Source organism: Hyla sarda, chromosome 5 (genome assembly GCF_029499605.1).
Source record: "Hyla sarda isolate aHylSar1 chromosome 5, aHylSar1.hap1, whole genome shotgun sequence".
NCBI classification, from domain to species: domain Eukaryota; kingdom Metazoa; phylum Chordata; class Amphibia; order Anura; family Hylidae; genus Hyla; species Hyla sarda.
The window spans coordinates 367,600,867-367,622,293 of NC_079193.1; the positions used below are offsets into that span (position 1 = coordinate 367,600,867).

At 44.9% G+C, this 21,427-nt stretch overlaps 1 long non-coding RNA gene across 2 annotated transcripts in view; it reads right to left on the reverse strand.

Moving 5' to 3' along the window:
- The window catches only part of LOC130274455 (uncharacterized), a 136,016-nt gene that overhangs the window by 54,912 nt on the left and 59,677 nt on the right, over nt 1–21,427 (reverse strand). The gene's annotated exons all lie outside the window — the stretch shown is intronic.

The window sequence follows — 21,427 nt, forward strand, 5'->3', positions numbered from 1 at the left end:
GTATATGTGAATAAAAATTTTTTTTATTTTGAATATCCATTTTCCTTACAAGCAGAGAGCTTCAAAGTTAGAAAAATGCAAAATGTTCATTTTTTTCATCAAATTTGGGGATTTTTCACCAAGAAAGGATGCAAGTTACCACAAAAATTTATCACCATGTTAAAGTAAAATATGTCACGAAAAAAACAGTCCCGGAATCAGAATGATAAGTAAAAGCATTCCAGAGTTATTAATGTTTAAAGTGACAGTGGTCAGAATTGCAAAAAACGCTCTGGTCCTTAAGGTGTAAAATCGCCTGGTCCTTAAGGGGTTAATATTCTACCTGTAGCTGAAATGCCCTTTTGAAACAGTTTCTCATGCTTTATCTCTGCTTGTTAGACCTCCCTACACTAAACAGTGGTTATCTCCCCTCCCTGTAGTACCAAACATTACAAATCATACATCTTTCATCTCAGTTCTTTCTGTGATCTTCTCGTCTCTCTTTCTCTCGCAGGATCATGTTTCACATGCTGGGAAGCAAACTGCATAGTGCATTAGTATTGGAAATGTTTAGTAATTGCAGCATTATCATAAACCTTGTAATAGAGTGGTTTGCAGACAATTCGCTCCAAAAAGAAGATAACTGTCTATCTAGTGCCACCTACAGGAAGCTATCCCATTGGTCAATGTCCGACCCATTGAAGAAACACTCCAGGGTTTTTTTTTCCCCCCCCAAATAATGCAAAGTCACTATCACTAGTCCTACAGCACCATCTGTTTCATTCCAGCTCAGCTGTATCCATGCGTTTCATTACTGTAACTGGGTCTTGTGCTCACAAGTCTGACAGAAAATCAAAGTGTTTAATGTGTCAGAGGAAGTGTTTAATCCGGGGTCATCTGACTTCCTGTGAAAATGGAGTAATTACTAGCGATGAGCGGCATAGGCCATATTCGGATTTGCGATATTTCGCGAATATATGGGCGAGTATTTTGTCCTATATTTGTGAAAATCGCATTTTCGCAATATTCGCTGCCATTTTTTTACTATGCGAAAATTCATAAAATTTGCATGCGCTTTCGCATTCGCCATACAATTTGCATGCACAATATCGCGCGATCTTCCGCAGCGATATTCTCATTGGCCCACAAGCTAAAAGAAGGGAGGGATAAATATTCGCGAATATTCGCGCGCCAGTGTCACACAGTAAATAGTATTGGAGCCTTCTTGACCACAAGCTGGAAGCAAGGAGGGATGATCACTGTGATGTGTACTGTGAAAATTTTTTTGGGAATATTCAAACTGCGAATATATAGCGCTATATTCGCAATATTCGTGAATTCGCGAAGTTGCGATATTAAAGATAAAAATTTGCATTGCGAATATTCCTGGGCAACACCAGTAATTACAGGACTACCTTATACCTGGTTATTGAGTGGCATGCAGGCCGCTACTAATAAAGACAATTTCTGATAGGGCCGTACTTGATGGCCCGAGCCGCCTGGCAAATGATCGCTGTCGTAGATTGGCGCCCAATTACAGAGCCTCAGATTACGTAAGCATCGCACGAACTATTCGGCAATCAGCCGTCAGCCTCACGTTACCTATTACACAGGCGCATGTGTGGATGACGGCCAGTGATTGCTTCCCTTATGATGTGAAGAGACATCAGCCTGTCTGGCCAATAATTGACCCATGTAATTGGGCAGTGTTTTCCAAATCAGGGTGCCTCCAGCTGTTGCAAAACTACAACTCCGACCCTGTGTTTGTCTATGGAGCGCCGAAGGCATCGCCGGACTGGTACAATGAATACTACACAACCAGGGTGTCTCCTGCTGTTGCAAAACTACAACTCCCTGTAGCTTCCAGCAAGCATACTGGGACTTCTAGTGCTGGAGGCACCCTTTCTAATGCTAGCGGCACCCTGGTTTGAGCACTTACAGGTTTTTTTTTGTTTCAGGTTTTGTACCACTAGCTCACCAGAATTGACTATGCCTACCTTTCCCCCACGGCTTTATTTTCAAGGTCAATCCTGGTGGGCTAGTGGTACAAAACATGAAAAAAAAAACTGTAATTGCTCAAACTGATGGCAACTGATGGTTTTGACTGATGACAATTTATGCACTTTTTGAGCATCAGTTGTGCCATCATAAAAAAAACTGAGCCTGACACAACTGACATATGTAAACCTAGCCTTATTCTTGGATGAGTTCCCTCACATTTTAATCCCCAGGACTTGACCCCTGATAAGATGTAATACTTGTATATACTCTTATAATACTATGTTTTTATCCTGACCTGCACTGGATGTTCTTTTAAAATACAAAGATTTCCAGAGTCTATTAGATGTACATTTTATTTTCTCTTATTCAGTTTGTTCCATTTATCATTTTCTGTAGAATAAAGGCTATTGGGTCTTTTTTCTCCTATTATTTACACTGATCAGCCACAAAAACAAGACCACGTGGCCAGTACGATATGGTCTCTCCTCATGCCCACTAAACAGCTGTGACCTGTCAGGATCCGGACTCCATGAGCCTCTGATGGTGTCTGCACCAAAGGATAGGGGATAAGATGTCTGATTGGGGGGTCCCACCGCTGTGGATCCCCGCTATCTCGCATGCAGCACCCACCTCTGGAAGCTGCATGCAGCACTGCAACCTCGGAGTCTGCTGGGTCACAACTACGGGGCCGGAGTATCGTGTCGTAATGACTCCACCCCTGTGTGAGTCTAGTAAGTCTATGGGAGGGGGCATGACGTCACGTCACAACCACGACCGCCCAAAGCCAGAGTTCTGAACATAATGTTCAGAATACCAGGTGACTGCATTGAGATCATTGGGGGGTCCCAGCAGCTGGACCCCCCCGATCAGACATCTTATCCCCTATCCTTTAGATAAGGAATAAAATGTCTAGGGGCGGACTATGAAGCAAGTGCAGGAGCTTCGTGAGTGATGGCTTCATAGGCGGTGAGTGATAGCTTCATGGGCGGTGAGTGATGGCTTCATGGGCGGTGAGTGATGACTTTATGTGCGGTGAATGATGGATTCATGGGCGGTGAGTGATGGCTTCATGGGCGGTAAGTGATGGATTCATGGGCGGTGAGTGATGGATTCATGGACGGTGAGTGATGGCTTCATGGGCGGTGAGTGATGGCTTCATAGGCTGTGAGTGATGGCTTCATGGGCGGTGAGTGATGGCTTCATAGGCGGTGAGTGATGGCTTCATAGGCAGTGAGTGATGGCTTCATGGGCGGTGAGTGATGGATTCATGGGCGGTGAGTGATGGATTCATGGGCGGTGAGTGATGGCTTCATGGGCGGTGAGTGATGGCTTCATGGGCGGTAAGTGATGGCTTCATGGGCGGTGAGTGATGGCTTCATGGGCGGTAAGTGATGGCTTCATGGGCGGTGAGTGATGGATTCATGGGCGGTGAGTGATGGATTCATGGGTGGTGAGTGATGGATTCATGGGCGGTGAGTGATGGCTTCATGGGCGGTGAGTGATGGATTCATGGGCGGTGAGTGATGGCTTCATGGGTGGTGAGTGATGGATTCATGGGGGTGAATAATGATGTCTGTCAGTAATTGGTGCTGCCCACCAAATAAATGGGAACCACAATGCAGTGCGAGAGAAGCTTTAGAGAAGTGATTTCCCCAAGCAAGCCCCCCCCCCCCCTATTTTAGTTAAGTCTGAGATACAAGTGTCCAGTGACCATAATAGAAGCCTAAGGGCCCGTCCACACTGCGGACACTCCGCCGGCTGAGTCCCATTGTTTTCAACTGGATTCTGTTACTCTGTGCACACTACAGAATCGCCGCAGCAGAATTCCGTCTACCCAAAGAAATAACATGTCTATTCTGTGGACAGAATTCTGCTAGGACTTTAATGATGGTATTGGAGATGGCACACGTCCGCGTGGTCCTAGTGCCGATTATTTCAGTGTCGCCTGCTGAATGATATAGTCACATCTACCGTATTTTTCGTCATATAAGACGCTCCGGCATATAAAACGCACCTAATTTTATAGGATAAAAAAATCTAGAAAATAAAGATTCTGAACCAAATGCAATGTAAAGTATAGGACAGTGATCTTCAACCTGCGGACTTTCAGATGTTGCAAAACTACAACTCCCAGCATGCCCGGACAGCCGTTGGCTGTCCGGGCATGCTGGGAGTTGTAGTTTTGCAACTTCTGAAGGTCCGCAGGTTGAAGACCACTGGTATAGGAGGTAATACCGCTCCAGACCCGTCACCACTCGTCACCGCTGCCCTGGATGTAGCCCTCCATCGCTGTTGCCGCGTCCCCATGGTATCCCCGTCGCTCCGCAACGTCTCTGCTTCCGGGTATCCTCGCTCTCCGTCGCCACCATCACGCCGCTATGCACGCCGCTCCTATTGGATGACGGGACGGCGTGCGCAACGACGTGATGACGACTAAGGAGAGTGCCGGCCATGCAGGGGATCCCGGGACACGGAGCAGACACCGAGGAGGCAGGTAAGGTCCCTCCCGGTGTCCTGTAAGCTGTTCGGGACGCCGCGATTTCACCGCTGCGGTCCCGAACAGCCCGACTGAACAGCCGGGTTAGTGTCACTTTCCCTTCAGACGCGGCGGTCAGCTTTGATCGCCGCATCTGAAGGGTTAATACAGGGCATCACCTCGATCGTTGATGTCATGTATTAGCCGCGGGTCCCGGCCGTTGATGGCTGCAGGGACCGCCGCGAGAGGACAGGTATTTGCCGTATAAGACGCACCAACTTTCCCCCCCCCCAGTTTTGGGGAAGAAAAAGTGCGTCTTATACAGCGAAAAATACGGTACTTCTCAGCTGAGAGCAGGACTAGCTGTGTACAATGTATTATGCTCGAGTTCAGGCTGTTTAGCTCACAGAGCATTGTCTAGACTAGATAAAATTGTATCACTTCTCAGCTGAGAGCAGGACTAGCTATGTACAATGACAGGCATTTACTAAGGGGTTTAGTCATTTTTTTCTGACTATTTTTGGCGCAAAATTGTCGCAATTGCGCCTACCCTATAAATTGTGCGACTTTCCCTAGCAAGAGCTAGAAAGTCAAAAAAAAATTTCCCGCTTAATTTACGCAAGTTTTCACTTTTTACTTGCAGTGGTCAGGAATTTATTAACTGAGACAGTCGCAGTTGCGCAATAAACTGTCGCAACGGCCATAAAAATTGACTAAATTTACTCCAGCTCCAACATGGAGCAGGAAAAGCTCCTGCCGCCCGGGCCCCGACATACTTTCTCCCCGCTACCCTCACTACCGGGACACTGCAGTGATTTATATCCCCCCCTCTCACCTGCCAGCGCCACACAACTCCCATGTGTCTGCTGTTGCAAGACTACAAGTCCCAGCATGCCCTTACAGTGAGGACATGCTGGGAGTTGTAGTCTTGTAGCAGCGGGAGCTGAGCGGCGCGGGCGGGAGACAAGGGGGGAGGGGGGGTAGCGGGGAGGCCGTATGAGGAGCCCGGGCGGGAGACAAGGGGGGTAGCGGGGAGACCGTATGAGGAGCCCGGGCGGCTGCACTGTAATGTCAGCCCGGGCTCCTGCCCTGAGAGCCATAAGCTTTGGCTGTCAGGGCATGCTGGGTGTTGTAGTTTTGCAACAGCTGGAGGGCCACAGTTTGCAGACCACTGGTGTGTGGTCTGTAAACTGTAGTCCTCCAGCTGTTGCAAAACTAAATAGCTGAAGGGGACCGGCGAAGAAGTTCACTTACCCTTCCGAGGCTCCAGCGACGATCGCTGACGGAGATCGTCGCGCGGCACTGTCGTGCGGCAGTGTCGCGCGGCAGTGTCGTGCAGCGCTGGATCCTACGGAAGCCGGTAAGTTGCGCAAGCTTCCCAACCAGGGTGCCTCCAAATGTTGCAAGACTACAACTCCCAGCATGCCTGGACACCCTTTGGCTGTCCGGGCATGCTGGGAGTTGTAGTTTTGCAACAGCTGGAGGCACCCTTGTTGGGAAACACTGGCCTAAAACAGTGTTTCCCAACCAGGGTGCCTCCAGATGTTGCAAGACTACAACTCCCAGCATGCCTGGACAGCCATTGGCTGTCCGGGCATGCTGGGAGTTGTAGTTTTGCAACAGCTGGAGGCACCCTTGTTGGGAAACACTGGCCTAAAACAGTGTTTCCCAACCAGGGTGCCTCCAGATGTTGCAAGACTACAACTCCCAGCATGCCTGGACAGCCATTGGCTGTCCAGGCATGCTGGGAGTTGTAGTTTTGCAACAGCTGGAGGGCCACAGTTTGCAGACCCCTGGTTTGTGGTCTGTAAACTGTAGTCCTCCAGCTGTTGCAAAACTAAACAACTGAAGGGGACCGGCGAAGAAGTTCACTTACCCTTCCGAGGCTCCAGCGACGATCGCTGTCGGAGATCGTCGCGCGGCACTGTCGCGCGGCAGTGTCGCGCGGCAGTGTCGTGCAGCGCTGGATCCTACGGAAGCCGGTAAGTTGCGCAGGCTTCCCAACCAGGGTGCCTCCAGTTGTTGCAAGACTACAACTCCCAGCATGCCTGGACAGCCTTTGGCTGTCCAGGCATGCTGGGAGTTGTAGTTTAGCAACAGCTGGAGGCACCCTGGTTGGGAAACACTGGCCTAAAACAGTTGGGAAACACTGGCCTAAAACAGTCACCCTGGTTGGGAAACACTGTTTTAGGCCAGTGTTTCCCAACCAGGGTGCCTCCAGATGTTGCAAGACTACAACTCCCAGCATGCCTGGACAGCCTTTGACTGTCCAGGCATGCTGGGGCTTGTAGTTTTGCAACATCTGGAGGCACCCTGGTTGGGAAACACTGTTTTAGGCCAGTGTTTCCCAGCCAGGTTGCCTCCAGATGTTGCAAAACTACAACTCCCAGCATGCCTAGACAGCCTTTGACTGTCCAGGCATGCTGGGACTTGTAGTTTTGCAACATCTGGAGGCACCCTGGTTGGGAAACACTGTTTTAGGCCAGTGTTTCCCAGCCAGGTTGCCTCCAGATGTTGCAAAACTACAACTCCCAGCATGCCTAGACAGCCTTTGACTGTCCAGGCATGCTGGGACTTGTAGTTTTGCAACATCTGGAGGCACCTTGGTTGGGAAACACTGTTTTAGGCCAGTGTTTCCCAGCCAGGTTGCCTCCAGATGTTGCAAAACTACAACTCCCAGCATGCCTAGACAGCCTTTGACTGTCCAGGCATGCTGGGACTTGTAGTTTTGCAACATCTGGAGGCACCCTGGTTGGGAAACACTGTTTTAGGCCAGTGTTTCCCAGCCAGGTTGCCTCCAGATGTTGCAAAACTACAACTCCCAGCATGCCTAGACAGCCTTTGACTGTCCAGGCATGCTGGGACTTGTAGTTTTGCAACATCTGGAGGCACCTTGGTTGGGAAACACTGTTTTAGGCCAGTGTTTCCCAGCCAGGTTGCCTCCAGATGTTGCAAAACTACAACTCCCAGCATGCCTAGACAGCCTTTGACTGTCCAGGCATGCTGGGGCTTGTAGTTTTGCAACATCTGGAGGCACCCTGGTTGGGAAACACTGGCCTAAAACAGTGTTTCCCAACCAGGGTGCCTCCAGATGTTGCAAAACTACAAGTCCCAGGTTGGGAAATACTGTGCCCGGCCTCCGCCCCACCTTACTGTAAGGGCATGCTGGGAGTTGTAGTCCTGCAGCTGGGGGCAGGGGACAAGCTTGTCACTTGCCCACACATCTCCTGCACCACACAACTACAACTCCCAGCATGTCCTTCTGTAAGGGCATGCTGGCAGTTGTAGTCGTGCGGGGCGGGAGATGTGTGAGCAGGTGATAATAAATGTACTAACCCATTTTTTTTGTTTTCTTCTCATTTCAGATCCGTGTATCCTGTGGACTCCTTCGGATTCGGTGGACTACTTCGATGACCAGCGTTTTTCTTTATTTGATTTTAATAAAATGGTTAACGAGGGCTTGTGGGGGAGTGTTTTTTGTAATAAAAATTTTTTAAAACCTGTTGTGTTTTTTTCTTACTTTACTAGACAGGCTTAGTAGTGGAAGCTGTCTTATAGACAGAGTCCATTACTAACCTGGGCTTAGCGCTAGCCACAAAAACAGCTAGCGCTAACCCCCTATTATTACCCCGGTACCCAACGCCACAGGGGTGCCGGGAAGAGCCGGTACCAACAGGCCTGGAGCGTCAAAAATGGCGCTCCTGGGCCTAAGCGGTAACAGGCTGGCGTTATTTAGGCTGGGGAGGGCCAGTAACAATGGTCCTCGCCCACCCTGGGAACGTCAGGCTGTTACTGTTTGGTTGGTATTTGGCTGAGAATGAAAATAGGGGGGACCCTATGCGTTTTTTTTTTTTAAATAAATAATTAAATATATTAAAAAAACGCATAGGGTCCCCCTATTTTTATTGTCAACCAAATACCAACCAAACAGTAACAGCCTGACGTTACCAGGGTGGGCGAGGACCATTGTTACTGGCCCTCCCCAACCTAAATAACGCCAGCCTGTTACCGCCTAGGCCCAGGAGCGCCATTTTTGACGCTCCGGGCCTGTTGGTACCGGCTCTTCCCGGCACCCCTGTGGTGTTGGGTACCGGGGTAATAATTGGGGGTTAGCGCTAGCTGTTTTTGTGGCTAACGCTAAGCCCGGCTTAGTAATGGACTCAGTCTATAAGACAGCTTCCACTGCTAAGCCTGTCTAGTAAAGTAAAATAAAAATCAAACACAACAGGTTTAAAAAAAAATTTATTACAAAAAACACTCCCCCACAAGCCCTCGTTAACCATTTTATTAACATCAAGCAAAGAAAAACGCTGGTCATCGAAGTAGTCCACCGAATCCGAAGGAGTCCACAGGATACACAGATCTGTAGAAGAAGTAACCAAAAAAAAAAAAAAAGTGTAAGGACATTTAGGGAGAAAAAAACTGTGTTAAAAAAATGTAATAAACACACACACACACACACACTAAACGCCGTTTACCACTTCTGAGCCATGACTACAATTTACAGTGATCCCTCAACTTACAATGGCCTCAACATACAATAGTTTTAACATACAATGGTCTTTTCTGGACCATCGTAAGTTGAAACCAGACACAACATACAATGCTACAGACAGTCCAGATCTGTAAAACGTGTCAATGGCTGGAAGAACCGACCAATCAAAATGGGCATTCACTGGTAAAACCCCTGTATTACTGAAGTGTATGCACTGACTGGTATTACATGTTCTGTAGACTTTACCTGTATCAGGGTTAGCTGCTCTTTTGGACACCAGGTGAGGGCGACTCCATTACTTGTTTGGGACATTGCCTGTACTGTACAGGACCCCTGAAGAAGCTCCTGTCCTCTACATAGACCAGTGTTTGCCAAGCAGGGTGGCCCCATCTTTTGCAAAACTACAACTCCCAGCATGCCCGGACAGCCTTTGGCTGTCCAGGCATGCTGGGAGTTATAGTTTTGCAACAGCTGGAGGCTCCCTGCTTGGGAAACACTGACATAGACAGTGATTTACAGCTCCCAGCAGATCTTTCTTACTTTTATATGTAAGGATTTACTTTATCTATATTAGTTCTACTTATTTTTCTTTGTCACTTTTTCCTATTTTGGATGACATTTTGGTGCCTTTAGAACCAATTACCACGTTTCCATAGAGTTATGGTCTCAACATACAATGGTTTCAACTTACAATGGTTTTCCTGGAACCAATTAATATTGTAACTTGAGGGACCACTGTAGTTATTGAATTATTTAGATGTGGTGAAAAAGCTAAAAAAAAACTCAAAAACAAAAGATCCAGAAGGAAACCAGCAGCCAAACCTATTCAGACAGCAGGAAAAAGGAACAGACTATTTTTTCTACTACTTGAAGTAAATTTCCCACTTTTGCCTATGTGTGCCAAATTTATTAATGCCGTGCAACAATTTAGTAAATTTGTCGCACATAGTCAAAAATGAAGTAGAAAAAAACAGGGTAAAAACCAGACTACATAGTAAAAGATTAGTAAATGCCCCTCAATATGTACAATGGGTAGATCAGCTCACCAGTAAGATGTCCCGTCCACAGTACGGCAGGTGTATGGCAGCACCAACATCCAAGGCAAAGAAAGATATGCCAGCGTGGAAATATGCAGAGTCCCATTTATTAAGAATAAAATCAGCAACACAGGGGAGTGAACAAAGGCATGACGCGTTTCAGGCGTGGACCACCCTTAGTCATGTAACGATATATTATTTGACTAAGAGCGGTCCACACCTGAAACGCGTCATGCCTTTGTTCACTTACCTGTGTTGCTGATGTTATTCTTAATAAATGGGACTCTGCAGATTTCCACGCTGGCATATCTTTCTTTGTCTTAGCTATGTACAATGTATCAGTCTGTGGATATATTCAGTGTTTTTTAAAGGGGTACTTCGGCGCTTAGACATCTTATCCCCTATCCAAAGGATAGGGGATAAGATGCCTGATCACGGGGGTCCCGCCCCTGGGGACCCCCCGTGATCTCGCATGCCGCACCCCGTTAAAATCAGTCCCCGGAGCGTGTTCGCTCCAGGTCTGATTACTGTTGATCACGGGGCCGGAGCATTGTGACGTCACTGCTCCGCCCCATGTGACGTCACGCTCCGCCCCCTCAAAGCAAGCCTATGGGAGGGGACGTGACGGCCGTCACGCCCCCTCCCATAGACTTGCATTGAAGGGCGGGGCGTGACCTCACACAGGGGCCTAGTCGTGACGTCACGCTCTTTCGCTCGCGTGGTCGGGATCCGAAGCCTCCAGCGTTGCCGGAAGCCATGGAGGTGGGTGCTACAGCTGAGATCCCGGGGGTCCCCAGCAGAGGGATAGGGGATAAGATGTCTAGGAGCGGAGTACCCCTTTAATCACCGAACACCTAGAAAATAGTAAACAACTGAAACTTAAAATAAATAAATAAATAAGAACGTTTTATTTCTAAACTGATTACGTTGAATTGATATAAAACTGGATAATCCCTTAAACCATATTGAGAAGTTGTTCCGTGAATGATAGAGTCCTTCCGTAAGTTAGAAAGCATTTCTCAATGGCTGATCATAAACTGGGAGGCCGTCCATACATGTAACATTCTATCGACAAATCCCCTACAAATCTCCATCCAGATACACGGCCTAAAAAAAATCAATCTACAAAGAGCCGGGACTGTAACAACCATCCATCAGGACTTACGTATGGCTTAGTGCTCCAGGACCATAAATCCCTGTATTGATTACTTTGTATCGCTTTATCTGAATGTGGCTCCTGTAATGGCGGCTCCATGACTGATATCTGCCCCATAAAGCCTAAAGAGCCTCCACATACATCATGTTCGTAGTCTGCGGAGCTCATGTACAGAACACTGAGTGTTTTCATTAAAGGGGTATTCCAGGCAAAAACTTTTTTATATATATCAACTGGCTCCAGAAAGTTAAACAGATTTGTAAATTAGAGCAAGTAGAAAGTGTATAAGTCCGGCACTGCTATGCAGGTGAAGGCAATGTACTGGGTAATGTGGTATCCGCAATCTCAGGCATAGATAGAGACTAGACGGTGTGTGCTATGTCGGGGTGCTGGTTAAGGAAAGCACATATCGCTTGACACAATCGGAACAATGTAGAAAAGACCGCACTCACCCGATCAACGTGCACAGATTCTTTATTCCGTTGAGCATAAACGTGGAACACAGAAGGACTAGTGGTCGGCAGGGACGCCAGGGAACAGGAGGTGTAGTTACAGCTGTTTCACGGGAACACGGCCCGCTTCGTCAGACTACGCCTTCTGATGACGCGTCGCAGGTTATATACACACCCACGGTTACGTCAGCAGGGAAGCGTTACACACAGGTTAGTGATTTAAAACCTTAGAAAAGTTGAAAAATCTTTAAAATCACCAACCCTCTGCAAGAATCTATGACATATATGGACTTCTGTTTATAGAAATACACTAAAATCTAGCTTGTAATTGAGTCCAAGATTACCTTGGGCATCCGTGCGCAGGATGAGCTCCGCCTCCGTGCGCAGTAGTAGCTTTTTCCCATCTTTGGGCATTATTCTCTTTATCCCAAAGAATTTTAATGCAGCCGGGTCATTATTGTGAGTAGTTTTAAGATGTTCTAATACCCGCGGGCACCCTTTCCTGAACGAACTGAATAAAGGTGTTCTCTAAATCTGATGTTTAGCGATCTTGTGGTGCTACCTATATAGTAGCGGCCACAGTCGCAAAACATACAGTAGATAATATGATTCATTTTACAATTGATAAATTCCCTCACTTTGATTTGTTTACCCCCGATTGTGAAGAATTTACCTACTTTGAGTTTAGGGCACCATTTGCAGTTGCCACAGCGGAAATTTCCGCATATTGTGGGGCCGCTTAGCCAGCTCGAGTTCTCCTTACTGGAGTATTTACTGCTAGTTAGGATGTCACCTAAATTTGTAACTCTTTTGTAGGAGATGAGGGGTTTATTATCAAATTGTTCAGCAGTGTTGCTCGCGAATATTCGCAATACGAATTTAATTCGCGAATATCGAATATTCGCGAATTCGCGAATATTCGCGAATATAGCACTATATATTCGTAATTACGAATATTCGTTTTTTTTTTTTTTTCACAGTACACATCACAGTGATCATCCCTCTCTGTTTCCAGCTTGTGTGGTGTAAAGAAGGCTCTAATACTACTGTGTGGGCAGCGTCCCTTGAGAAAGTCGGGTGACGAAACGTACGTTGGGACGGTGATTACAGGCTTCCATTATGGGTAAGTGAGGTTCTTTTCACTAATCATTATTGATATGCTTTGGGCCCATTCTCTATACCAATCATGTGATATAGCAGTTAGCTTTTCATTACTACTGGGGCCCTTTCTGGACCCCTGGTTACTTCTTTTTGAATAGGAGCCATATGACATCATTTCCTGACCTCACTATATATACATCCATTGTGATTTTTACTTTTACTGTACCTGATCCACCTACGTGTTTTCCGGTTGTATCTGAGACATCTCATTTTGTATTGCTTTATACATACACACCTGGTATTTTATCCATTTATTGAAATTAGTCACATATGTGTGACGCTTTTTAACATTTTGGATATAATAATAAAATGTTGCATATTTATCAGTAGCAATTGCTCTCTGTTTGAGTTTTTTCTCTTTCTTTGCATAAAATAGTTTATGGAGCTATACTGATTTACGACTTATAGACCCCTTGCACCTAGTACATATCATGAAAAACAGAGTACAATTTATACCTATTTGGTGCAGTTTATTCTTTTTGTGTTTAAGTTTTTAAATATGTAAATTTTCGCAAATGTTAATTTTCGCATATGCGAATATTTGCATATGCGAAAATAAAACGCGAATATTCGCGAATATATGACGAATATTCGTCCATATATTTGCGAATATTCGCGAATTCGAATATGGCCTATGCCGCTCAACACTATTGTTCAGATAGGGTCACTCTGGATTAGATACCAATGCTTGTGAATACTTTGCTTTATCTTCTCAGCCATCGGGCTGTGTGTGAATGTAAAGCAAAATCTTCTATTATTGTTTTCTAATTTATGCTGTTTTTTTTTAGAGTTTTTTGAACCACTATTTTGTAGAAGGGAATTTCTGTCTTGTCTATTGGCCCTATTGTAAGCTGTCTGTAGAATCAGAGGTGGATAACCTATTTCTAGTAGTCGTGCAGTCAGTTCTTTAGCTTGCTTTTCAAAGCTACTCTGGGTATCGTTTATTCTCCGCAAGCGAAGAAATTGCCCATAGGGGATGGCGGTTTTGACGTGACCCGGGTGGTAACTCTTATAGTGAAGGAGAGAATTACCCGCCGTCGGTTTCCGGTAGCCCTCTGTGCGCAATTTGTTCTCACTTATTCTTACGAGGACGTCTGGGAACTCTATTTCTTCTTTGCTTGACTTGCTAGTGAAGCTGAGAAACATATTGTTGTTAGTGTTCAGCCATGTGATAAAATTTGTGAACTCTGTTCCCGTACCTGTCCAGGTTATCAGGACGTCGTCCACAAATCTCACGTAACTGGCAATCAATTTTCTGAAAGGGTTAATTTCTGAGAAGATCCATCTTTTTTCCAAAAAAGCTACATAAATATTTGCCAGGGTACATGCCGCCGGTGTGCCCATGGAGACACCGCTTTTTTGTGTGTACCATGTGTTATTAAATTGGAACACATTGTTGGTGAGGATGAGATGTAAGGCTTCACAAATAAATGTGATGTAAGAATCACTTTTGTCCGAGGACACCAACAATTCCCTCACGCACTGGATTGCTATATTCTGGTCGTTGTTTGTGTCCAAACTTTCGATATCAATGGCTCCCAGCAAATAGTTGGGCTGCCACTGTATGTCTTTCAGAGTTTCGAGGAAATGGTCGGTGTCCTTGACCATATGTGGGATTTCTTTCAAAATGGGGTGTAAGACCCAATCTATGTATTTTGAAAGGGGTTCCATTAGAGACCCCACCCCGGAGACAATAGGTCTCCTGGGTGGGGTCTCCAATGTTTTGTGTATTTTCGGCAGAAAGTATCACCCTGGATATGTTGGTGTAGTTGGGAACAATTTTATAGCAATGGAGTTTGAAACTGTCCCCATCTCTACAGCCCTTCGTAAAAAGGACTGCACGCGTGAGGAGAGCTTAGGTATAGGGTTAATTTCTAGAACCTCATAGTTGTTTCTGTTCGACAATTGGCGATTGGCTTCGGATAAATAGTAACTTTCTCTCATCAACACGATATTACCCCCTTTGTCAGATCTTTTTATAATGATACCCTTTTGTAATTTGAGCCATTTTAATGCTTCCTTTTCTTTTAAGGTAAGGTTAGGGCTGTCTTGTGGGTACATGAGTGCTTTTATATCCTCCATGACTTTTTGTTGAAAGATATCTAGGTTATTGCCTGGTGCTATGGGGGGGGGGGGGGGGGGGGGGATTTTGGTCGATTTTATCCCACCAGAGAAAAAGCCATGTTCCAACGAATTGCTAGTCATAGCTTCGCCTGTGGGGGTTACTCCTATAATACCATCATTGACTCCCAACAATTCAGTCAAAGCCAACAAACATTCATTTTCAGAAGTGCCAGGGTTAATAAGAGGGCTAAATCCCAAGGGGCTTATTTGTATCGGAGTATCTCCCCCTTCTGTGTTCCACGTTTATGCTCAAAGGAATAAAGAAATCTGTGCACGTTGATCGGGTGAGTGCGGTCCTTTCTACATTGTTCGGATTTGTAAATTACTTTTATTAAAAAATCTTCAGTACTTATGAGCTTCTGAAGTTAAGGTTGTTCTTTTCTGTCTAAGTGCTCTCTGATGACACCTGTCTCGGGAAACGCCCAGTTTAGAAGCAAATCCCCATAGCAAACCTCTTCTAAACTGGGCGTTTCCCGAGACACGTGTCATCAGAGAGCACTTAGACAGAAAAGAACAACCTTAAAGGGGTATTCCAGGCAAAAACTTTTTTATATATATCAACTGGCTCCGGAAAGTTAAACAGATTTGTAAATTATTTCTATTAAAAAATCTTAATCCTTCCAATAGTTATTAGCTTCTGAAGTTTTATGTCTAACTGCTCAATGATGATGTCACCTCCCAGGAGCTGTGCATGATGGGAGAATATCCCCATAGGAACTGCACAGCTCCCGGGACATGAGTCATCAGAAAGCAGTTAGACAGAAAACAGCAACTCAACTTCAGAAGCTAATAACTATTGGAAGGATTAAGATTTTTTAATAGAAGTAATTTACAAATCTGTTTAACTTTCCGGAGCCAGTTGATATATAGAAAATGTTTTTTGCCTGGAATACCCCTTTAATCTCTGGGAACACATGAGGATTCATTACGCTTTATTATACACACTACATTTTGGGAAGGGGAGGGGTGGTCCTATTGATCTGGATTTCTTTTATCTAAAAAGGTTTCAAATTCTGTGCTTTTTTTGTAATCTTGTTTTGTATTGTTTTGAATCTTTGTAATGTTTGCATTATCCTTTTTCTGCTACAGAGCGCCAAAGCCCCTGCATATTTTAAAGTGGTACTCCGATGTAAAACTTTTTTTTTAAATCAACTGGTGCCAGAAAGTTAAACAGATTTGTAAATTACTTCTATTAAAAAATCTTTACCCTTCCAGTACTTTTTAGCAGCTGTATGCTACAGAGGAAATTCTTTTCTTTTTTAATTTCTTTTTTGTCTTGCCCACAGTGCTCTCTGCTGACACCTGATGCCCCTATCAGGAACGGTCCAGAGCAGGAGAAAATCCCCATAGCAAACCTCTCCTGCTCTGGACAGTTCCTGACACGGACAGAGGTGTCAACAGAGAGCACTGTGGACAAGACAAAAAAAAGAAATTAAAAAAGAAAAGAATTTCCTCTGTAGCATACAGCTTCTAAAAAGTACTGGAAGGGTAAAGATTTATTTAATAGAAGTAATTTACTAATCTGTTTAACTTTCTGGCACCAGTTAATAAAAATAAAATGTTTTCTACCGGAGTACCCCTTTAACATATAGAGATATGTTATAAAATGCAGTGTGCTTGCAGCCACCACTAGGGGGGTAGGGGACTGTGAGGTTTTTTGGATATGGATTTGAAGGGGTTTTCTGGCGGTAGAGTTGTTTTTTTTTTTTTTTTTTAACCACGCAAGACAGATTACGAATCGGCACTGACACATCTGATTGGCCTTGCTTGCCGGGTAGGGGTTAATAGGACATGCTGATTTCTGAACCAGGATCTCAGGAGGTGCTTACGCAGAACAAAGTAACTCCAGTGAATATAGAAACCATAAAGATAAATAACGGAGCACTCAACCGGTCATTCGTCCCAAACTGGCCGGCTGTATCTGACGTATTGTCCCATCTTAGCAGGGAGGCGGTAGATGGTCCAGGGGAGCTCAGGTGCCAGCCACAGACCGTATCACGCCGCGTGGCGCTTCGACAGGCCGCACATGTGGCAGCCTGCCAGTTTGGGACGAATGACCAGGTGAGTGCTCCGTCATTTATCTTTATGATTTCTATATGTTTTTTCAGTTTTTTTTCATATATATATATATATATATATATATATATATATATATATATGCCCATTCTGTCTGCTATAAATAAAAATAAAACATAAATGTATTTACTTCCTGCCTAGGCCAGTGATTGGCTGAGTAGCAATGTGTTTTATTCGAGCTCAGCACCAGAAAGGGGCTCAATACATCACATGGCCGGTCAGCCAATCACTGTCCGAGGCTGGATGGAACATCGCTACGGCCAAGGATTTGCTAAACTGCACTGTGCCGGGATGACCCCGGGCACCAGAAAGGGGATCGCAGCGGAAGGCAGGAGCGGGATAACGGACCAGAGAGGTGTGGGAGGTGAGTATGTTTATTTTTTTTATTTTTTTTTAGCAGACAGAATAAGCATATTTATAATGGATCGGATAACAGAGTTTAACTCTTTAATGGGTGGTTTTGATGTAAATGACGTTTGTAGTTTTGCAACAGCTGGAGGCACACTGGTTGGAAAAAACTGCTGTCACAGTTTTTTTGTTTTTTTTTAAACTGACGGCGCCCATTTAAAACAAACTATAGCTGTACTATATGTAACTATACAGAACTGTAGCGTGAATGGTGTGGTGGCCAAGCATCTTTGTCCATTCTGGGCACAAGAGACCTCCATTCTTGTGATCATGGGGTGGGGTGCCCTTTTAAAGGGGTGGACAAAAAATGTTCAAATCAACTGTGTGTAGTTCTTTCCAGTCTGACCACAGTGCTCTCTGCTGACACCTCTTTCCATGTCAGGAACTGTCCAGAGCAGGAGAGGTTTTCTATGGGGATTTTCTCCTTCTCTGGGCAGTTCCTGAGACAGACAGAGGTGTCAGCAGAGAGGATTGTGGTCAGACTGGAAAGAACTACACAACTTCCTCTGGAGCATACAGCAGCTGATAAGTACTGGGTAAGATTTGTAATTTATAAATCTGTATAACTTTCTGGCATGAGGGGATTTCAAAAAAAATTTTTTTCCACCAGAGTACCCCTTTAAAATTGTGTGACTAAAGCAGAAGATCACAAGCCGTGACACAGAAAAACATAGCTCTAAAAAAGCAATAGGCACCCTGTGCAGCCCGGTTGGTGGAAAATATGACGTCTGCCTTGAAAAGTTGAGGTCCCCAGATACCATGAAAAACTAGAGCGCCGGCATTCAACCCTTTCACTGCCAAGGAAACATGTTAGTCCTGACTTCAAACACTTGACATAACTACAACTGTGAAGGGTTAAAGCCCAGAATCTTACTGTAGCTTTCAAATGATACCAACAAAGCTCTAGGTGCAATATCCAGGGCATAGCGCTCCTTTGAAGAGCAGGATAAAAGGTTTTGCTTCCTCCATTCTGTGTGTAGTGAAGGGGGTGATAACAAGAAGGAAGATCACAATCGGTCAGCGCCCTGCACAGCCTCCAAGGACCCAAGGGGATACAGGGACTTTTCTTCTTGTTATCATCTCTCTTACCACAGAAGAAGTTAGATCTCTAATCACCTCTGCACCCTTTATTTTTAGGGGTGTGCTGAACATCTCAGCCTCCTCTTGGGCCTAAACTTCATGCAACATTATATGAAGGTGCCAGTGATTGCCTCCAAATGCCAGATGGCAGCTCTTAATATATATATATATATATATATATATATATATATATATATATATATATTTTTTTTTTTTTTATTTTTTTTTTTTTTTATTCTTTCATAACCACAATGAGGGTAGCAGTTTCTGAAGTGGTGTTAAAGGAGTACTCCGGTTTACAAAAAATTTAGCAGTTTACAAAACTGGTAACCCCTGCGATCTCCTGCACGATGCCCTGGCTATGTGCATTAAATATGCTGTGCCGACGACAGCAAGAAGCCGTAGCCGACAGGCCTCCTCATGTATTTCTGTAGGAGAGGTGGAGATACACAAGCACCATCCTGGATAAGATAGGGGTTAAGTGTCTGATGGCAACTGGTCCAACTGCTTGGCCCCCCCGCGATTAGACACTTATCCCCTATCCTTTGAATAGGGGGATACACTTTTGTAAAATGGAGTACTTCTTGTGCTCCATACATGTTTTCAGTGTAGCTGCTACCTTAAATAAAGCCTGGGAATGAGACTTCTGAAAGCTATTGTTTTGTGAAACAACTTTAACTTTACTTAAATCCTGATGCAGTTCAGTACAGGTCATATACTTGGAATGTAGCTTAGAGAATTAATGCTTGATTATAAAACTTTAGAGGCACAATTTATTCACTGTCCCTTTAAGATAATACGATTTTGCAGACTATGCTATTAGCAGATATATGTGTGGTAGCCCTTGGGGAGTGTATGGTAGGGATGGTATGGTGTTGATATATGAGGGGTTAATATTAACCCTGTCACTCGTGACGCCAGGGTGAGGGCTGGTATGCTGAATCTATGTTCCGGCCTATCGCCGCCCTTCCCAGAAGTGATAGGTGCAATGAAATGACTGAAGGTCCACAAGCAGATTTAACTTGAATAACTTTACTGCAGTGCTTGCAATATCCAATGCGTAGTAACAGTCTCATATAACACTTCTTAGGTTGCTTAGCGACTGGCAGAAGTTGCGGACCTTGAATTGAACTTGTAGTCTCTGAATTTAGGGAGTGATGTGCAGATCCGTCCGGATTTAGGGGAAATATTGGGTCCGGTGATACTGCAGAGTGCTTAGGGGATGACACACTCTATAATTTAGATCATTCAGCCGTTGCCGCAAGGCTCAGGCCTAACTCACTGCGATTACTGCGATATAGGTCTTCTCTCATCAAGAGCTAGGAGAAAGAGAGTGAGAAGATAGCCGCCTCTCCCTTATATGGGCAGGGGGCGTGGTGATTCTGATTGGTCCGAACGTCTGCCATTCACCAGTACATGGTGTGATGGGTTACTGACGTAAGAGTGCCTCCAAAGGTCCTTAAGCTAAAACCATAGAGTTCACCCTGTCACATGACTCGCAGGTCCTGCAACGCTAATAGAAACAGGTAATTAACCATTTATATACAGAAATAACATTATATACATTGTTCTATGGACAAATTAGAAATCTATATATTATAATAGAGGTGACTAGGGGCGGACTGACTAACAGAGATTACTAAGTCCTAGGGACTCTGGCTACGGGGACCCATAGATAAATAAGTACTGAATGAAATGCGGTACTGGGACACCCCATATGATTTTTGGCGCTTTTGCAAATCTAGACTGACATGATGCTTTCTGATGAACTAGCTTAAAAGGGTACTCCACCCCTAAACATCTTATCCCCTATCCAAAGGATGAGGGATAAGATGTCTGATCATGGGGGTCTGCCACTGGGGACCCCTGAAATCTCTCCTGCAGCACCCCCATATACCAGCAGCAGGGAGCAATGTTTGCAAACATAGCGCTGTGCTACTGATGTATGGGGGTGCGTCAGGAGAGATCTAGGGGGACCCCAGTAGAGGGACCCCGCGATCAGACATCTTATCCCTCTTCCTTTGAATAGGGGAAAAGATGTCTAGGGGCGGAGTACCCCTTTAATGTCCTAATTTTTTTAACTAACTGAACATGTATCTTATGGGGGGGGGGGGGTGACCATGGTAAAAGAAACTGTGGAACTCCACTCCACTTACTTTTGTGGCAAATGGTGACATGGCATGAAGCGTATCCAAGTGAAGTTTCCCTGACTTAACAGTTGGGCACTGGTCCGAACAGAGGTAATAATATGATCAAGTGTAAAGACAATAAGGTCCTTGTACAATTTAACTTCACCTTAAAAATGCTGAAGAGCTGATAAATCCATGCAGTGGTACTTTTAGGCTAGGCACGGGCTTGAACTTAATTGAAGACAGGACTAGTGAAAATGTGGCTTATTTGTAGAAGGTATGCCTGACATTAGCTATTCTTAGGCTTACTATTACAGTGACCTCAGAAAAAAAACATGTGTAACAGGTGCTGAGGGACCAACGCCAGGGCTAGACTATTCCAAGGCTAGGGGGTGGATTTGGGACTGGCTCCGGCAATCATTGGCTAGGAGTCCTACATGTGACTAAATTCTTACTAAGCTTTACAGAAAATCTAAAAGGACACATATGCAATGTAGGAAACACAGTTACTTAAGCCTTCAGCACCTGAAATACACACTTGACTGTCTAGCAAACCTTAGAATACGTCAGCCAGCAAATTAGTCTCAGAGTAGTTGCTAGTATAGGCCACCACATACAGCATACGTCAATACTATAAACATTGTCCCAGGAACAAATGGCTTAAAGGTGGGTACTTATATAGAAAGAAAACCATCATAATGTGAGACTCTCTAGGATGGTTTGTAATCATTCTCATGTCCATCCAAACTTTTCCACCTAAAATGGCTACTACAGGGTAAAGGTAGCATTACATGCCAGACACTGGTATAAATGGCTGTCCATAAGATACATTGGTCAACTAGAATAGCTCACT